The sequence below is a fragment of the Phascolarctos cinereus genome, unplaced genomic scaffold (genome assembly GCF_003287225.1).
Source record: "Phascolarctos cinereus isolate Bilbo 61053 unplaced genomic scaffold, phaCin_HiC Scaffold_7;HRSCAF=346, whole genome shotgun sequence".
Lineage (NCBI taxonomy): Eukaryota > Metazoa > Chordata > Mammalia > Diprotodontia > Phascolarctidae > Phascolarctos > Phascolarctos cinereus.
In genome coordinates this window covers 39811063-39827219 of record NW_027556180.1, presented here as the reverse complement: position 1 = coordinate 39827219, position 16157 = coordinate 39811063, and the positions used below count along the sequence as shown (strand labels likewise).

The 16157-nt window shown below is 40.7% G+C and overlaps 1 pseudogene; it reads right to left on the bottom strand.

Moving 5' to 3' along the window:
• Positions 1 to 2044: 2044 nt before the first annotated feature.
• Positions 2045 to 2636, bottom strand: LOC110203290 (peptidyl-prolyl cis-trans isomerase A pseudogene; annotated as a pseudogene).
• Between the last annotated feature and the right edge of the window lie 13521 nt (positions 2637 to 16157).

Sequence of the window (16157 nt, the reverse complement as noted above, 5' to 3'; positions counted from 1 at the left end):
GCTCGGTTAATAGGCGACACATTCCTTCCTAAGGCACTGAAGCTTTTGAGTTGTCCTTTCAGTATTTCTATGGCTTGTTTTGGCTTCATAATAATAACCCTTTATAAAAATAGATCTTACTGGTGGCTTTTGTTTTTATACCATAGTTTTAAGCTCCTGGGATCATCGATTTAAATCTAGAAGGGACTTTCATGGCCATTTGGAGGTCATCTAGTCGACCCCCACTCCTCGCCTTTTTACAGCTGGTGGAACTAAAACATAGAATGGTTGACTTGTCCAAGATCACATAGATAGTAATAGAACTGGGGTACAAACCCTGGGTTTGAAACTCCAAATCCAGCACTCCCTCTACTGTGCCATCCTACCTTGAACAATTTCTGGATATAACTGCACTGCACCCTTGTTTCTTATACCTCAGCACCTTCCCCCACAACACACACAGACACAGACATACACACATACACACACACAATACTCCATTGTAACAAAGTAGGGCAGTTTTAACAAAACCAACCGACAGTTACTGTTTCTAACAGCGTTTACCACCTTGTGCCCCTGCTTTGTTGTTGTTCAATCATCTCAGTCGTGTGGACTCTTTGTGACCCCATTTGGAGTTTTCTTGGCAGAGTTACTGGAGTGGTTTAACAAAGTCATTGTGTTGTCCATATTCTGCTTACTTCATATGATCACAGATTTAGAGCTAAACAGGATCTCCTAGACCATCTAGTCTACCCCTTTCATTTTACAGATGAGGAAACTAAGGCACAGAGAGATTAAATGATGTCTAAGATCACAGGTAGTAAATGTCAGATGGAATTCCTCTGAGAATACATTGGGTCTAGGTGCTACATATTCTCCTCCCAGCACCTCCATTTAAGGAGGGTGCCCAGACCAGACATCTCTTCATTTCTCAGGACTTCTCCATCCTATCTCCAGGAAACCTGTCATCCTTCAAGGTCAGATTGGTCCTGATACTTATACCTTATTATGACTTCTGTCCCTGGGGCCCCTCTGATTGGAGGGTGGAGTGAAGAGTTCCTCCCACATGTCTCCATGTTGCCTCTTCTGTATCTCACCCATTTCTCCAAATTTCTCTGAATTCCTTGTATTTATCATTCTGGACAGTGCAATAATATTCATGACATTCGTATACTACAGTTTTTCCATCACAGATATTGGTTTCCAGTTTTCCTGTGCTCTGTCCTTTAATAGTCATGCATACAAAGCTAGGACTTGGTGTTTATTGGCTGTTTAGTAAGGACAGATGAGTGATACTGTTTCTCCTTCTTTGAGTTTCACTTTGAAGATCTTGTTTTGAGAGCTAAAATTTACTGCACCAATTTTCATGCAAGAACAGATTCTCTTGGCAGCAGGGTGAGGGATGAGGATTCATAGAACTGTTGAAAGCTGGTGTGCTATTTACCCCAACAATGAGCGCTGCAATGTGTTACTTAACAGAGACTGGGAACATCTATAAAATCACTTAAAGAAGAAATTCAAGTTTCCTGGCTATATAATTTGCAGAGAGGAAAGCTGCTGGTAGTGGATAGGGGATTTGGAATCAGGGAAGACCTGATTTCAACTCCCACTTCTGATACTAGCTGTGTGACCCTGGAAAAGTTCCTTAACTTCTCTCCACCTTAGTTTTCTCATTTGTAAAATGGGGAAAATAATAGCATCTACCTCACAGGTTTGTTGAGGATCAGATGAAATTATACACATACACACACACACAGTGCTTTGCAAACCTTAAAGTGCTAAATAAATGTTAACACCATCATCATCATCATCATCAACTTAGAGTCAACAAAGACCCAAGTTTGAAATTTGCTTCAGAGACTTATTAGCTGTGTGATCCTGAGTAGGACATTTAAAATTTCTGGACCTCAATTTCTTTTTTCTTTCTTTCTTTTTTTTTTTTTTTGTATTTTAGTTTTTATTTCATAATCATAAACTTAACTCTGTTGTCTAGCCAGACTTGTGGAAGGAAAAACGTAATGACATCCAGAGAATTGCAGCAAGTGAGAGCACAAGGATTATAGGGTATAAGAGCAGATGGGGTTGGGGGTGCTCTCTCCAGCTACAGAGGAATGGTTTAATGGTTATTAAGATGAAAAACAAAACAAAAAACTTATGACAGTTGTCCACAGTCAGCGATGGTGACCTTATTGCTGGTTTTGCCATCCCGAGAACCGAAACGTTCCATGGCTTCCACCATGTTCATGCTTGCTTTCACTTGGCCAAAGACCACATGCTTGCCCTCCAACCAATCAGTCAGCAGTACAGATGAAAAACTGGGAGCCATTTGTATTGGGTCCAGCATTTGTCATGGGCAAGATGCCAGGACTGGTATGCTTCAGGATGAAGTTCTCATCAGCAAATTTCTCCCCATAGATGGACTTGCCACCAGTGCCATTATGGCATGTGAAGTCATCACCCTGGCACATGAACCCAGGAATGATTCTGTGGAAGCAGGATCCCTTGTAACCAAAACCCTTCTCTCCAGTGCTCAGAGCACGGAAGTTTTCTGCTGTCTTTGGAACCTCGTCTGCAAAGAGCTCAAAAGTAGTCCAGCCCAGGGGCTCATTATCGATGGCGATGTCGAAGTACACGTTGGGGTTGGCCATGGCCACAGATGCCTGGTCTGGGAGAGACCAGCAGAGGCAGCAGGGATCTGAGTCCAGAGTCCGAGTCCATGAGGACTCCCGGTTGCAGTGTCTGCAAAGCTGGACCTCAATTTCTCATCTCTAAAATGGGGATCATAATAGACCCTCTTGACAGAATTGTTGTTGAGGATCCAAAGAGGTAAAACATGGTGTCCCAAAAGTCTCAGTTCAGTTTAAAGCTTTAATAGATTAAAATTGCACTGAGAGTTCTGGGACACTATATTTGTAAAGTGCTTTTTAAACCATAAATCTCCATGTAAACAGTAACTTCATTATTACCAATTGTTATTAATAACAATTATGAACTAAATTTAAGGAATGCTTTCAGGTCAGCCATCTCTTCCAACTGGAAGTACTTGGTTGGACTTCCCCATCATGATCCTGGAGCAGGTACCTTCTCCCTACCCCTTTTCCGCTTCCTTTTGTTTGTTATCTTCCCTCAGTAGGTCGTAAGCTCCTTGAGGGGAGGAACTGTCTTTCTTTCTGCTTCTATTTGTATTATTAGCACTTACAGTGCTTGACACTTAGTAGGAGCTTCATAAATGCTTATTGATGAATTACCTGATGTAAACTCATCTTCTGTTGATTCACTGCAAACACCTTGGGGCAACTCTAGGAGCAGAGAGGACATAGTCAGGGATGATATGTCCTTCCACCATTATTATTTTATATGTTTTTAAAAATTATTGGTATCCTTTGGTTTTATTTCTTCTATATTTCCCATTGTATCCTCCCCAGAGAACCATCCTCTATAATAAATAAAAATAAAAAGCTTCAGTAGAACTAACCTCTATCTATCCATCCATCTATCTATCTATCTATCTATCTATCTATCTATCTATCTATCTATCTATCTATCTATCATCTATCTATGACATATGTAGTGCTTCATGCCCATAGCCCTCTTGTTATAATATTTCAGGGGTCTAGGCAAAGCTACAAATTGGTGAAAGTAGAACTATTCAGCTACATCTAAAGGTGATGTTGGAGATGAAGAGGAGCTAGGCTTTATCTCTCTCTCTCTCTCTCTCACACACACACACACACACACACACACAAATTGTCACTCAGGGCTGGCATTAGGCATCATAGGAGGATAAAGTTAGAGCTAGAGAAGTCTCTGAGTACAGCTCACCCTGTGTTCTTCCTATCAGTAGCCTGCTCCTGGCAAGGGCAAGGAGTTTTTGTACGAGGTTCAATTTGAAACTTTTCTGATGCCAGAGGCATTTCTTATCTTTCTGTCTCTGTCTGTCTCTGCCTCTGTTTCTTTCTCTCTATCTGTTTCTCTGTCTCTATCTGTCTCTGTCTCTCTGTTTCTCTATACCTGTCTGACTCTGCTTCTGTCTCTGTCTCTCATGTTTACCAGGTTATGTACTTTGACCAAAGATCTCTGGTGCCACCCTGTGGCCTCTCTGGATCTAACAGAGACGTGGTTTTGTTTTTCTTCATCATGCCGTTGTGCTTACGGACATTATTGTGAAACTTAGGTGTCTTTGTGTATCTTCATCCGTATAGAGGGGTCTTCTGGATTCAAATCTCACCTCTGATATTTACCAGCTGTGTAATCTTTGGCACATTGCAGCCTCTTTTTGCCTTAATTCCCTGACCAGGTGTATCTGTTTTGAAGACGATGACCATAGCCACTCTCTGATCCTGGCACTCAGTGCCCACTAAGGCATTCTTCCTTCTCCCCTCAGTCAGCCAGGAGGTTATGGCATGCTATAGTGGAATGAGCACTGGACTAGGCCAGAAGACCTGGTTTTGTCTACACATGGCCTGGTCAAAGGTAGTCACACAGCTGTTTACCTTTGGGTGAGTCACTTGATTCATTTCAATTCGGTGAGCATTTATGTGGTACCTGTTATGTGCCCAGCACTGTGCTAGATGTGGGGTATACAAAGAGAAAAAATGAAACCGTCCTTGACCCTGAAGGAGCTTTCTTGCTTCCTGTAGTCTAGGGGTGGGGAACCTTTGGCCTCGAGGCCACATGTGGCCTTCTAGGTCCTCAGGTGCGGCCTTTTGACTGAGTCCAAGTTTTATAGAACAAATCGCTTTAAAGATACTAGAATGGTTTGCCATTTCCTCCTCCAGCTCATTTCACAGAGGCAAACTGAGGCAAACAGTAATGGTTAAGTGACTTGCCCACAGTCATATAGCTTGTAAGTGTCTGAGGCCAGATTCAAACTCAGGTCTTGACTTTAGGCCCAGCATTCTATCTACTGTGCCGCCTCGCTGCCCTCATGATAGCCTAGAAGTGGCATTCGATTATATCTACAGAGTCATTTTGAAGCCAATTTGCTAATTCAGAAAAGCTGATGAACTGAAACTTATGGAATGAAGCCACCATTTGCTAAAAGAATGGGGAGAAAATTTTATAGAAATGTAAGCAAAAAAAGCTGATCTGGGCCAGCTAGGTAGTGTAGTGGATAGAGCATTGGCCCTAGGGTCAGGAGGACCTGAGTTCAAATGTGATCTTAGACCAGACACTTGACACTTACTAGCTGTGTGTCCCTGGGCAAATCACTTAACCCCAATTGCCTGGCTCCAAAAAAAGCATATCTGGTACAGTCAGCCCATTTGCCTCGTAATAACCCTGAAAACCTGTAATTGTAGAAGGCTTTAAGATTTCCAAAGTACTTTGCAAGTGTTATTTTGCTTTATCGTCACAACAATGCAGTCAGCTCCAGCTGTTATGATTTCCCTTTTCTAGATGAGAGGACTGAGGCTCATAGAGGAAAAATAATTGCTCTGGGTCACACAGCTAGTAAGTGTGTGTGTGTGTGTGTGTGTGTGTGTGTGTGTGTGTGTGTGTGTGAAATTTAAGCTCAGTTCTTTTGACCCCAAGTCTAGCATGTTCAATCCACTTATTATTGTTATTGCCTGGAGTCAGGAAGATTCATCTTCCTGAATTCAGATCTAGCCTCAGACACTTATTAGCTAGGCAAGTCACTTTGCTTGGGCAAGTCATTTAACCCTGTTTGCCTCAGTTTCCTCATCTGTTAAAATGAGCTGGAGAAGATAATGGCAAACCACTCCAGTATCTTTGCCAAGAAAACCACAAATGGTGTCATGGAGGGTCAGACATGACTGAATGGAAGGAGGCATGACTCTGAGATCCTCTGGTTAAAAGGAGAGATACAAATTTCTGTTCTCTCTCCAATTTTCAGAAGTCTCTTCCCTATGTTTTATATCCTGCAGACCACATTTCCTTCTCTCTCTCTTCTTCCTGCTACATAATCTTCTCCTTGATCATTAGTATCATCTCTAACAGATGGTGGGCCAATGACTTTCTGTGTGTGACCTTGGGTAATTCATAACCTCCCTGGCTTAAATTCACCTTCCTCACTGCAAAATGAGAAATGATGTTTAGGTAAACTGTAAGGTCCCCCTTTAATCCTTGGTTCTAAAAGAGTGAAAATCCAAGTTGTAGGTGTATACCTTTTTTTAGAGGAGTGTATACTGTGAAACATTACTTCATTTTCTCTCTGATCTTTCTCTGGCCTTGGGATGATTCAGAGTGGGCTAGACAGAGCAGATTCTGAGACCATTCTACATGGAATGAAAACCTGGAATCATACTAATTCCTTTTGTAACAAAGGATAGGAGAAAGACACTGACTGTGTTTTGTGGCCTCTCTCTCTCTCTCTCATTGGGACTTGGAGAGAAGAGAATTCATCTGAAGCATTGCATCAGCAGTTGGGATGCTGGAATAGGCAGGGTCAATTCTCAGCACATGGGAAGAAAATGCCACATCATGATCGTCTACTACCCAGGAGCTGTAATGGACTGTGAGTCACTATGAGTCCTTTTTATAACCAGGCTAGGGAATTAGAGAGAAAATGAATGGTCTTTCTATTCTCCCTTTATTTATGAGCCTCTTATTGGCACATGCAGAGACTTTACCTGTTTGCACAGAAGCTCTGGGAAAGAGAGAGGAACTAAAGGGAGAGGTACAGTGTTTATCAGATGGAGAACACTCTGCCTACTTTCCTTTTATTCTAATTCTGTGTATCCTAATGCTGTATTGACTCATATGCTGTGAGTGAATTGCCACTAAATTGTGTGGACAAGAGCCAAGTAACTGTAATGATTTCCAAATTTTATTATTTGATTTCATCTTCTAGATTCAGGAACCAGTAGCTTTGACAAAGAATAAAAATTCTGGTCTTGTTCTGAAAGTTAAAGTCACAAGCCCTTGGACACCAGAATGGAGAGACAAAAGTCACTCACTCAGGCTCCATCCTGCTCCGGGAGTTGCTCAGGCTTTGAGCACCCTCTAGGGACTAGAGAGGGGTATTGCATATTCCTTAGAAGAGGGCAGCCTTTTCCCCTTACCAGGTGGGAAAGCCCAGGAAGGTGCCATCTGGAATCCACTCAGGTATTGCATGTTGAGTTGCCACCAACCCCTTGAATGGATTTCTACTTAAGAGACAACAGAAATGACAAAAAACTATGCACCTGAATTCCATGCAATGCCATAGGAGGTTAAGACAATTAAAATAGGATTTAGAGATTGTTTGTGGGTTTTAATTAAACATTCCCATCCCTGTTCTTCACTAACTTGGGAAATGTAGAAATGGTTGTCCATTCTATACCCAATTTGCCTTTGATTTCACTTTGGCTGGTGAATTTTAATATCTGACCGCCCCACCTCTCTACTTAGGAAGGTAGCTACAGTAGCTCTTTGTTGCTCTAGGAAAAAGGTAAACTCTTCTGCTTGACTTCAAAAGTCCTTCACAATCGGTCTCCCACCTATTTTTCCATTTTTCCTTTTTTCTGCACATTACTCTTTCTTCTATTCAAACTGACCTTCTTGCTGTTCTGCATGTTCAACATTGCATTTCCTTTCTCTGTATTTGCACAGCCTGTGCCCCAATGCACCACTTCTTTCTGCATAGTAGAGCCTCACTTTTGCATTTCATGTGTCACCTCCAAATTCCTCCAGCCACCCTGGAGTGCCCTTCCACCAGGAATAACATTTTGTATTTACTTTTATGTCCATATTGGGTGGACACCCTGTGGTGAACTTATGGAAGAACATGTAGAGAGTTGCACAAGATAGGCAGATATTGGTGGGTTATGATCTACAAAGTTCCAAGGGAAACTTCTCACTTAATGAAATCACAGATACATCTGAGTACCTGTCATTTCCCCACCAGGAGGGCAGGGACTGTTTGTTTTTGTCTTTGTATCACCAATGCCTGGTAGAGTAGATATTTAATAAATGCTTTTTAAATGAATGAATGAAATTATTTAAGAGTCAGTTTTGCCCTATGAGCTTACTGAATTTCTGGCTAGTCAAGTGGTGAATTCTAATTAACCAGCTCTTTACCACAGCTATCAACTGAACGTGACAGAGATGCTTCTCCTCTCCCATACTCCCTGACCCTCAGCTGTCAGAAGGGAGGATGCTGTGCTTTGTAAAATGAAACTTTTCTATTGTTGGTATTTCTAGACATCATTGTTAATTTCCAGTTCCCCAGGTCTGCTGTCTGGCAACTGCTTGGTAAAGAAGGACTTGGCAATTTTCTTTTAACAGAGGAGGAAACCTGAGATTTTGCCATGGTTTTGCAGAAAATCAATGGGGAGCAGAAATGAAATCTCATTGTAGCTTCAGATTCTTTTGGGTGAACTCAGTGGAAGTCCTCATGCCCACCCCCCCACCCCCTACCAATGAAGAGGTCAGTTAGTGATATTCTGTAGGAACCAGCATTAACTAAATGTGGCCAAATTCATCCAGTAGTGTCGAACTTCAATAGAATTTGACTACTGCTGGCCACGTATAGACTTAGAAAAACACAAATCAACATTATCTATGTTTTAACTTGTGCATAGATTGGATTCAAGTGAAGTAGAGCTGTGCAATGTCATCAGTCTCACTCTGTACTAGATCCATCAAAGTATAATGGCAAGACAAGTCCAGAAGGCTGGTAATGGCCTGGTTTACAGTGGATGACCTTGGCATCTTGGATGTCTAATCAGGCTCTAAGTGCACCTTAATAGCACCTAACAGCACCTGCTTCATCTGCCTTCAAGGCTGTTGGAGCAAATCGTTCTCATCTGCCCGTTCTTCTGGGGGAAATCTTCACGTGCTTGGGGTAGACATCCCCCTAACTCGCTGATGAGATTCAGATTGTTGGTTAACCTCAGCCTGGTTTAGCCTGTCTGAGGAGATGGCTTTACCAGGGTGTGGCTGCTGCGTGTGCTATAGCTTCTTGGAGCCACAGGGGAGAGCTGAGTGGCGGTTGGTGGATACCAGAGGTGGATGAACAGCCCTGAAAAGGGCTTGGTAAACCCTCACATCAGAGGTGCTAGTCCTCCCTGAACACCCACATACCCCTCAAGGAGTTTACATTCTAATAGAAGACAACACATAAAAGGATGTGGGGGGTGGGTGGGAGTTAGGAGGGTGAAGGTTCAAGCCCAGAGCACTATAAAGAAACTCCCAGAGATTAGCGAGAAGTGTAGCCTTGAGAAGAATGAAGACATGGCTGGCCAGAGCATTCTCCTTAACATACAGGTTCTGATAGGGTCTCTAGGGGGCAGGGTATTTGGAGCCGCTTTAAAAGTGATTCAAAGGCAGAATTTGAAATGTTTAGTCACAAAATACATATCACTGAATCTTAGAGCTGAGAGACACCTCAGTGTTAATCTAGCTCAATCCATACCTGAAGAATGAGCTCTTCTCCAGCATACCTGACAAGGGGACACTCAACTTTTGCTTCAAAACCTTAATGAATGGGAACCATCAGCTCCTGAGGTAGCCCTATTCACTTTTGGGCAGCTCTAATTGCAGGGAAGTTATTCCTTACATACAGCTGAATTTTCCGCTATTTGCAATCTCTACCCATTGCTTTTAGTCCTGCCCCCCAGAGTCAAACAGACCAAGCTGAATCCCTTTTTCATCTCTCAGCCCTTCAAATATTTGCTGGTGATCTTTCTCCAGGATAAACATCCTGAGTTCCTTTAGCTGATTCCTATATTGCATGAACTGGAGTCCCCTCCACCATCTTGGCTTCTCTCCTTTGGACATACTCCAGCTTATCAATATCCTTCTAATAAGAGACCCTAGGATTGAACATGGTATTGCAGATGTGGTCTGACCATGGCAAAGTGTAGCGGGACTCTCATCTCTAAATTCATGGAAGCTACATCTCTTTTAATGTAGCCCAAGATTGTATTAGATTTTTTTTGGCAGCCATGTCACCATGTTGACACATGAAGTCCACTAAAACCCTCAGATATTTTTTTCAGACAAATTGCTAACTATGCTTCCTAATACTGCATTTAGGTTTAATTTAATGAAGTCAATTAAAAAAACCTAGTATAAAACTTTGTACTTGTCTTCATTAGATTTGATCTTAGCAGATTCAGCTAAACCTTTTGGACAGAACTTTTCTGAGTCTTCTCTCTGCTTTCTAGTGTGTTGGCTATGCCAGTTTCCTGTTATCTCCAGCTGTGTTTAGGATGGTATGGGGACCTCTTTCCAAGTTGCTGATGAAAATGTTAAATAACACAGGGCCAAACACAGATCCTGGTGGTTTTGCCACTGGAGATCTCTATCTAGGTTATTGTTAAATCATTCATGATACTTCTCTTGGCTGCTAGGTAGTGCAGTGTATACTCTGGCTGCAGTCAGGAAGATCTGAGTTCAAATTCAGCCTCAGACACTTACTAGCTGTGTAACTCTGGGCAAGTCATTTAACCTTCATTTGCCTCAGTTTCCTCAACTCTAAGATAGGGATAATAACAGCACCTACCTCATAGGGTTATAAAGCACTTAGCACAGTGCATGGCACATAGTAGATGCTATATAAATGCTTATTCCCTTCCTGTTCCCTTTCCCTGTGTGTCTGGCCATTCAGCCAGTGTGAAACCTAACTAACAGTATAATTCTCTAGACCACATCCGTCCATTTCCTTCCCATGAGAACAGCATGAAAATCTTTTTCAAATACATTGCTTAAATCTAGATAAATTATAGCTGCAGCATTCTTCTGATACATTAGTTTAGTGACCACACTGGAAAAGTCTGGCATGACCTATTCTTGCTGAAGCCATGTGAATTCTTCACGATCACCTTCCTTTATTAGATGGTTATTAACAGTTCCAGATTCACCCCCACCCCCCGGAATTAAGGTCAAGTTCACTGGCTTATAGTTTGCAGATTCCATTCTTTTCCTTTTTTTGAACATTGTGGCAATTTCAATGTCTATGATATATTTCTCTTCTCTGTGCTCTTTCAAATGTCACCAACTGGCTCAAGGATCACAACTGCCATTTTTTTCTTCAGTACCTGAGGAAGTAGTTCAATCTGGGATTTGAACTAATCAATAACTACTAGATTCCCCCTTTGGATCTTGGTAATTATCTTGAGCATTGAGGTCTTATTCGTCATTTTCATTCTGTTCTGCAGTTCAGAGGTCATTCTTGATAGAGAAAATAGAAGCAAAATGAACATTGAACAGTTATGCATTTTCTCTATTGCGCTTCATCATGATCGCATCCACCCCGAGGAATGGTCCAATCCAAGGCTCCTCTATTTTTCAATATAGTTTAAAAAACTATATCATATTTCTTCATTCAGAGTTTTAGCATCCCAGATACTATTCTCATTGGACTGTGTTGAGTTTATGTGATCTCCCTCTGTCACTTACCCTTCCTTCTATCCTCTTAATACATCTTTAAAAAATCCAAGTTAATTAGTGGGTTTTTTGGGCATCTATGTCAATCTTGCTAGACAACTCCCCCCTTTCCTTCTTTTTGGAATTGTTTATGTTTCTTCAGAATTTCACCCGTGAGAGCTTTCTATCCCTCCTGGACTGTTTTTATTTACGGAAATCTAAGGGATTCCATCTATCCTTCCTCTGAACCCCTTTGCTTTCCAAGAATACAGAATGCATTTCAGACTATGCTCAATGTTCCTTTCCTCCTTTATCACAAATTCTGAGAGGGAGTGGTTACTCCAAGGTTTTCTTCATTTCTACTCCTGCAACCAGTTCTTCCCTTGGCTAGTGAAAATCAGATATAAAATATTTTCCCTTGTTGGTTATTCTGTATTTTGAGGTATGAGATTTTCATTAAAACAAGTGAAGACATTGTAAGCTGTTTTGTTCTGCTTTTAAAGAGGGAGAAAGACAGAGAGACAGAGATCTAGTAGATGTCCAAATAATTAAAGTCTTCTATACCTCCATCTTTGCTGTATCTTGCCTTCTGAACCAGCATTGTGATCTATTTTTAGAACTCTTCATTTAATTCCTCTTTCTGTTCAGGTGGTTTGTGGTATACCAAAGACAAAATCACTAAGGTAAGTCATCTTGGTGACATAATGGATACAGTGTCAGGATTGGAGTCAAGAAGAATTGATTTTGAATTCTACCTCAGATGCTTACTAACTGTGTGACCCTGGGCAAGTCACTTAAACCATCTTTTCCTCGATTTCCTCATCTGTAAAATGGGGATAATAATAGCACATACTTTACATAATTGTGAAGGTTAAATGAAATATTTGTAAAATGCTTTGTAAACCTTAAAGCATGATACAAATGTTAGCTATTATCATCTATTTTTTCCTATTGATTTTTACCCAAGTATTGTCTATCATATGTTCTTCCTCAGTTCCCTGGATTTCTTCATATAAATGCATCTTTTTAATATATCATTCTTTTTTTTTATACTTGTAATTTCTGACTTTTATTTTTTTATTTTTTTCCAGCTCATTTTTTTTATTAATTTATTTTGATTTATCAACAATCACTTCCATATGCTTTTGAGCTTAACATTTTTCTCCCCCTTCATCCCCACCACCCTCCCCAAGATGGTGCACAATCTGATATAGGCTATGCATATACGTTCCTATTAAACATATTTTCACATTAGTGATCTTGTAAATAAGAATTAGAACCAATAGGAGGAACCACCAGAAAGAGGAAACAAAACTCAACAGAAGAGGAAAAAAATAGCAAATAGTATGCTTCGATCTGCATTCAAATTCCATAGTTCTTTCTTTGGATGTGGGTAGCATTTTCCATCCCAAGGCCTTTGAAGATGTCTTAGATCCTTGTATTGCTGGGAAGGGTTAAGTTTATAAATATTAGTCATCACACAACGTATCTGTTATTGTGTATAACGTTCTCTTGGTTCTGCTCACTTCACTTAGCATCAGACTATACAAGTCTTTCCAGGTTCTTCTGAAGTCTGCCTATTCATCATTTCTTACAGCACAATAGTATTCCATTACATTCATATATCACAACTTGCTCAGCCATTCCCCAATTGATGGGCATCCTCTCAATTTCCATTAATACGTTAGCCTGCCCATTCCCTCCTCACCTATCCCATTTTTTCTAATAAGTTATATACTTAACAGATTTATATTTAAGTTATTAAGGCTTAGAGATGATTATGTGGTCAAATTAACTTTTTGGCATTGGGTCCTTAATTTCTCTTGCCGCTTAACCTTTGTGCATCTGTTTATGGACATTTGGGTCTCTGGGTTTTACTACTGAATTTTGCCTCCAGCAAACTTCCAGATATCTGAATTATTATTTTTTCCTGTATCATAGCTACTCTCTGGTATTTAGCAATATTGCACAAGCATTTATTGTGCCAACTGTGTGTATGAGGTTGTCACTGAAGACCGAAGGTTGGTAAGTTATGTACATCGAATGCACCAAACTCTCTAACCCTCTTGGGGAAAGAACTTATGATGTCCTTTTAGCAAGCTTATCTGTTGAGCAAGCCAGCAATAACCTTGGAATCAGAAGTGGGATTTGAATGTATATCTTTATGTGGAGACCAAGTACCTCAAACATATCTTGAGTCTGATGCCTTAGATCATTCACCTATCCTCTCTGCATCTTTGGGGATAACCTATAGAAGATATGACTTGAAAATTCTAACTACATTTTACTATTTCAGAATATCTTTCCTATTTACTTGGGTTCACCAGAAGCAACATGGTACAGTGGATGGAATTTGGAGCCTTGGAGTCAGAAAGAACTGAGTTCAAATCTTCTTTCTGATGATCCTTGGTAAATTATTTAAACTCAGAGCCTTGACCACAACCTTTTTTGAGAACTGTTTATTCATTTCATTTAACTATTTATTTATCTGATCAGGAATGGCTCTTGGTCTTCCATATTTATGCTAATTTCCTATTTAGCTTCATTATCAGAGAACATTTGATAATGTTCTTCTCTCTGATCAGCAGCTTCTGTAATGACATTGACTTTGTTATTGTAAAAGCTTTTCAAATTCGTGTATTTGAAATTATTTATTTGGTCTTTTGTGAGCATTAGGCAATTCCCTAGGACTTATCTGCTAAGGCAAGATGACTTGTGACCTACATGATGATGGAATTACAGATTTTTTTTTTGCATTATTTATTTCTGATTGCAGTTCTGGGTTTATTGGCAAAACTACAGGTATTCTCCCCAGCCACCCTCAATTTAGATTATAGAGTGAAAGTTCTTAACTTTTTGTGTGACCCATTGGGCAATCTGATAAAACCTATGGATTCCTTCCCAGAATTCTGTTTTTGAATGCATCAAATAAAATAAATAGAATTACAGTAGGAGTCAATCATACTGAAACACAATTATCAAAATATTTTAAAAAACCCCAAATTTACAGACCCCCTGAAATCTGCACCATGGAGCAATCCTAGGTTAAGAATTCCTGTTCTAGAAGGTTTACAATAAAGTGTCCCAAATCATAATTTTTTTTTATTAGATGCATATTTTAAACTCTAATCATAACACTTGAGTGGTGTATCTCCAGTGGTGGAGAGCTCAAAGTGTAGGGTTAAAGGACTTTTAGGGAGAGCTAAGAGTATGGCTATATTTTCCCATTTTTATTCCCTTTCCGTATAATATGGGATATTCAGGGAGGACTAACACCTCTGGTGGCAGGGTTTGCTAAGCCATTTTCAGGGCTGCTCATCCACCTTTGGTGTCTACTACCTTCACCCAACTCTAGTTGGGTTTAGTAGTTTACTAGTTTAGTAGCCAAACCCTACTAAAACCATTTCGGCAGATGGGCTAAACAGCTAATAGGCCTCAAACTCATTGATGAATTAGGAGGATGTCTACCCCAAGCAAGTGAAGACTTCCCCCCCAGCAGTATGGGCAGATGAGGATAATTCACTCCAACAGCCTTGAAGATGGCTAAAGTAGGTGCTGGGGGAACACTTAGAGCTTGGTCAGACACCCAAGATGCCAAGGTCTCGGGCCATCACCAGTTATCCTGACTTTTGTCTTGTTACTCTACTTTGATGACTCTGAAAGAGAGAGTGAGGGTGATGCCATTGTGCAACTCTGCGTGACTTAATTCCAAGTCATATATGTGAAGACAGGACCCTGTGATATCATTCGTCCTCTTTGAAAACGAAGGATGAACAACAATAGTATGAATGATTCATTGAGCCAATGGCCTCAGAGGTTTTCAGCTGTCTGTCACCTGGTGCCATTCTGTGCTATGTCTGTCAGGAGTTTGCTCCTGGCCCCTGTAGGCAAGCAGCATATTCAGTTCAGTAGGAGTCCTTTTGGAGAGTTGGTGGGAGAGCCCATGGTTGAAGAGCTCCTTCTGCAAAAAGAAAAAGAAAAAGGAAATAAAAGTCTTTAGGGAATGCCCATTGTGTTCAGCAGTCACATGGATAACAGATGGGGTCTATTAAAACTACTCTGAACAGACACCATTAGACATCTCCACTTGCCACTCCAGCAGAATCCTTTTCAGTGGACCGGGAAAGTGAGAATGAGAACATTAATGTTTCTTTACATGTGGATGCCATTGTTTTTACTTGGCTGGAAGGGAAGAAAGCTAGAATTTACCTTCAGGCTCAAGGACTTCACAAAGTCATCTCCTGTTCTTTGAAGTAGACTCTGTCCTTTTGTCTTTGCTGAATCTGAGTTCCGTGGGTTCTTGGCAAAAACTCTTCTCTTCCTTATTACTAGCTTGTTTCAGGTCCTCCAGACTGAGAGTCCTGGGCTAGCATGGGAGTAGTGTCTCAGAGGATGAACAGGATGTGGAGCCTGGACACCTGGGTTGGAAGCCTTGTGTTGATATCATTAGCTGTGTTGCCTTGGTGAAGCTACTCAGTCTCTCTGACTGAGACTCAGTTGTTTTTTAAAAATCTTTAAAATGGGCATCATATCGTTTCTTCTTCCTGCCTCCTGGATGTGAGTACAATCCTTTGTCAATCAATCAATCAAGAAATGTTTCTTAAGTGCCTACTATGTGTTAGTAGGTGGTGAGGAAATAATACAAACCTTAAAGTGGTATAGAAATGAGTGCCATTATTCCTATTGTTACAGGCTAAATGACGATGAGGATGATAATATTTACATAGCACTTACTATGTCCCAGGCACCATGCTAAGCACTTTATGATGATCATTTCCTCACAATTATCATTTCCTCACAACAGTCCTGGGATATAGATGTTATTATTTCCCCCATTTTACAGATGAGGAAACTGAGGCAAACAGCAG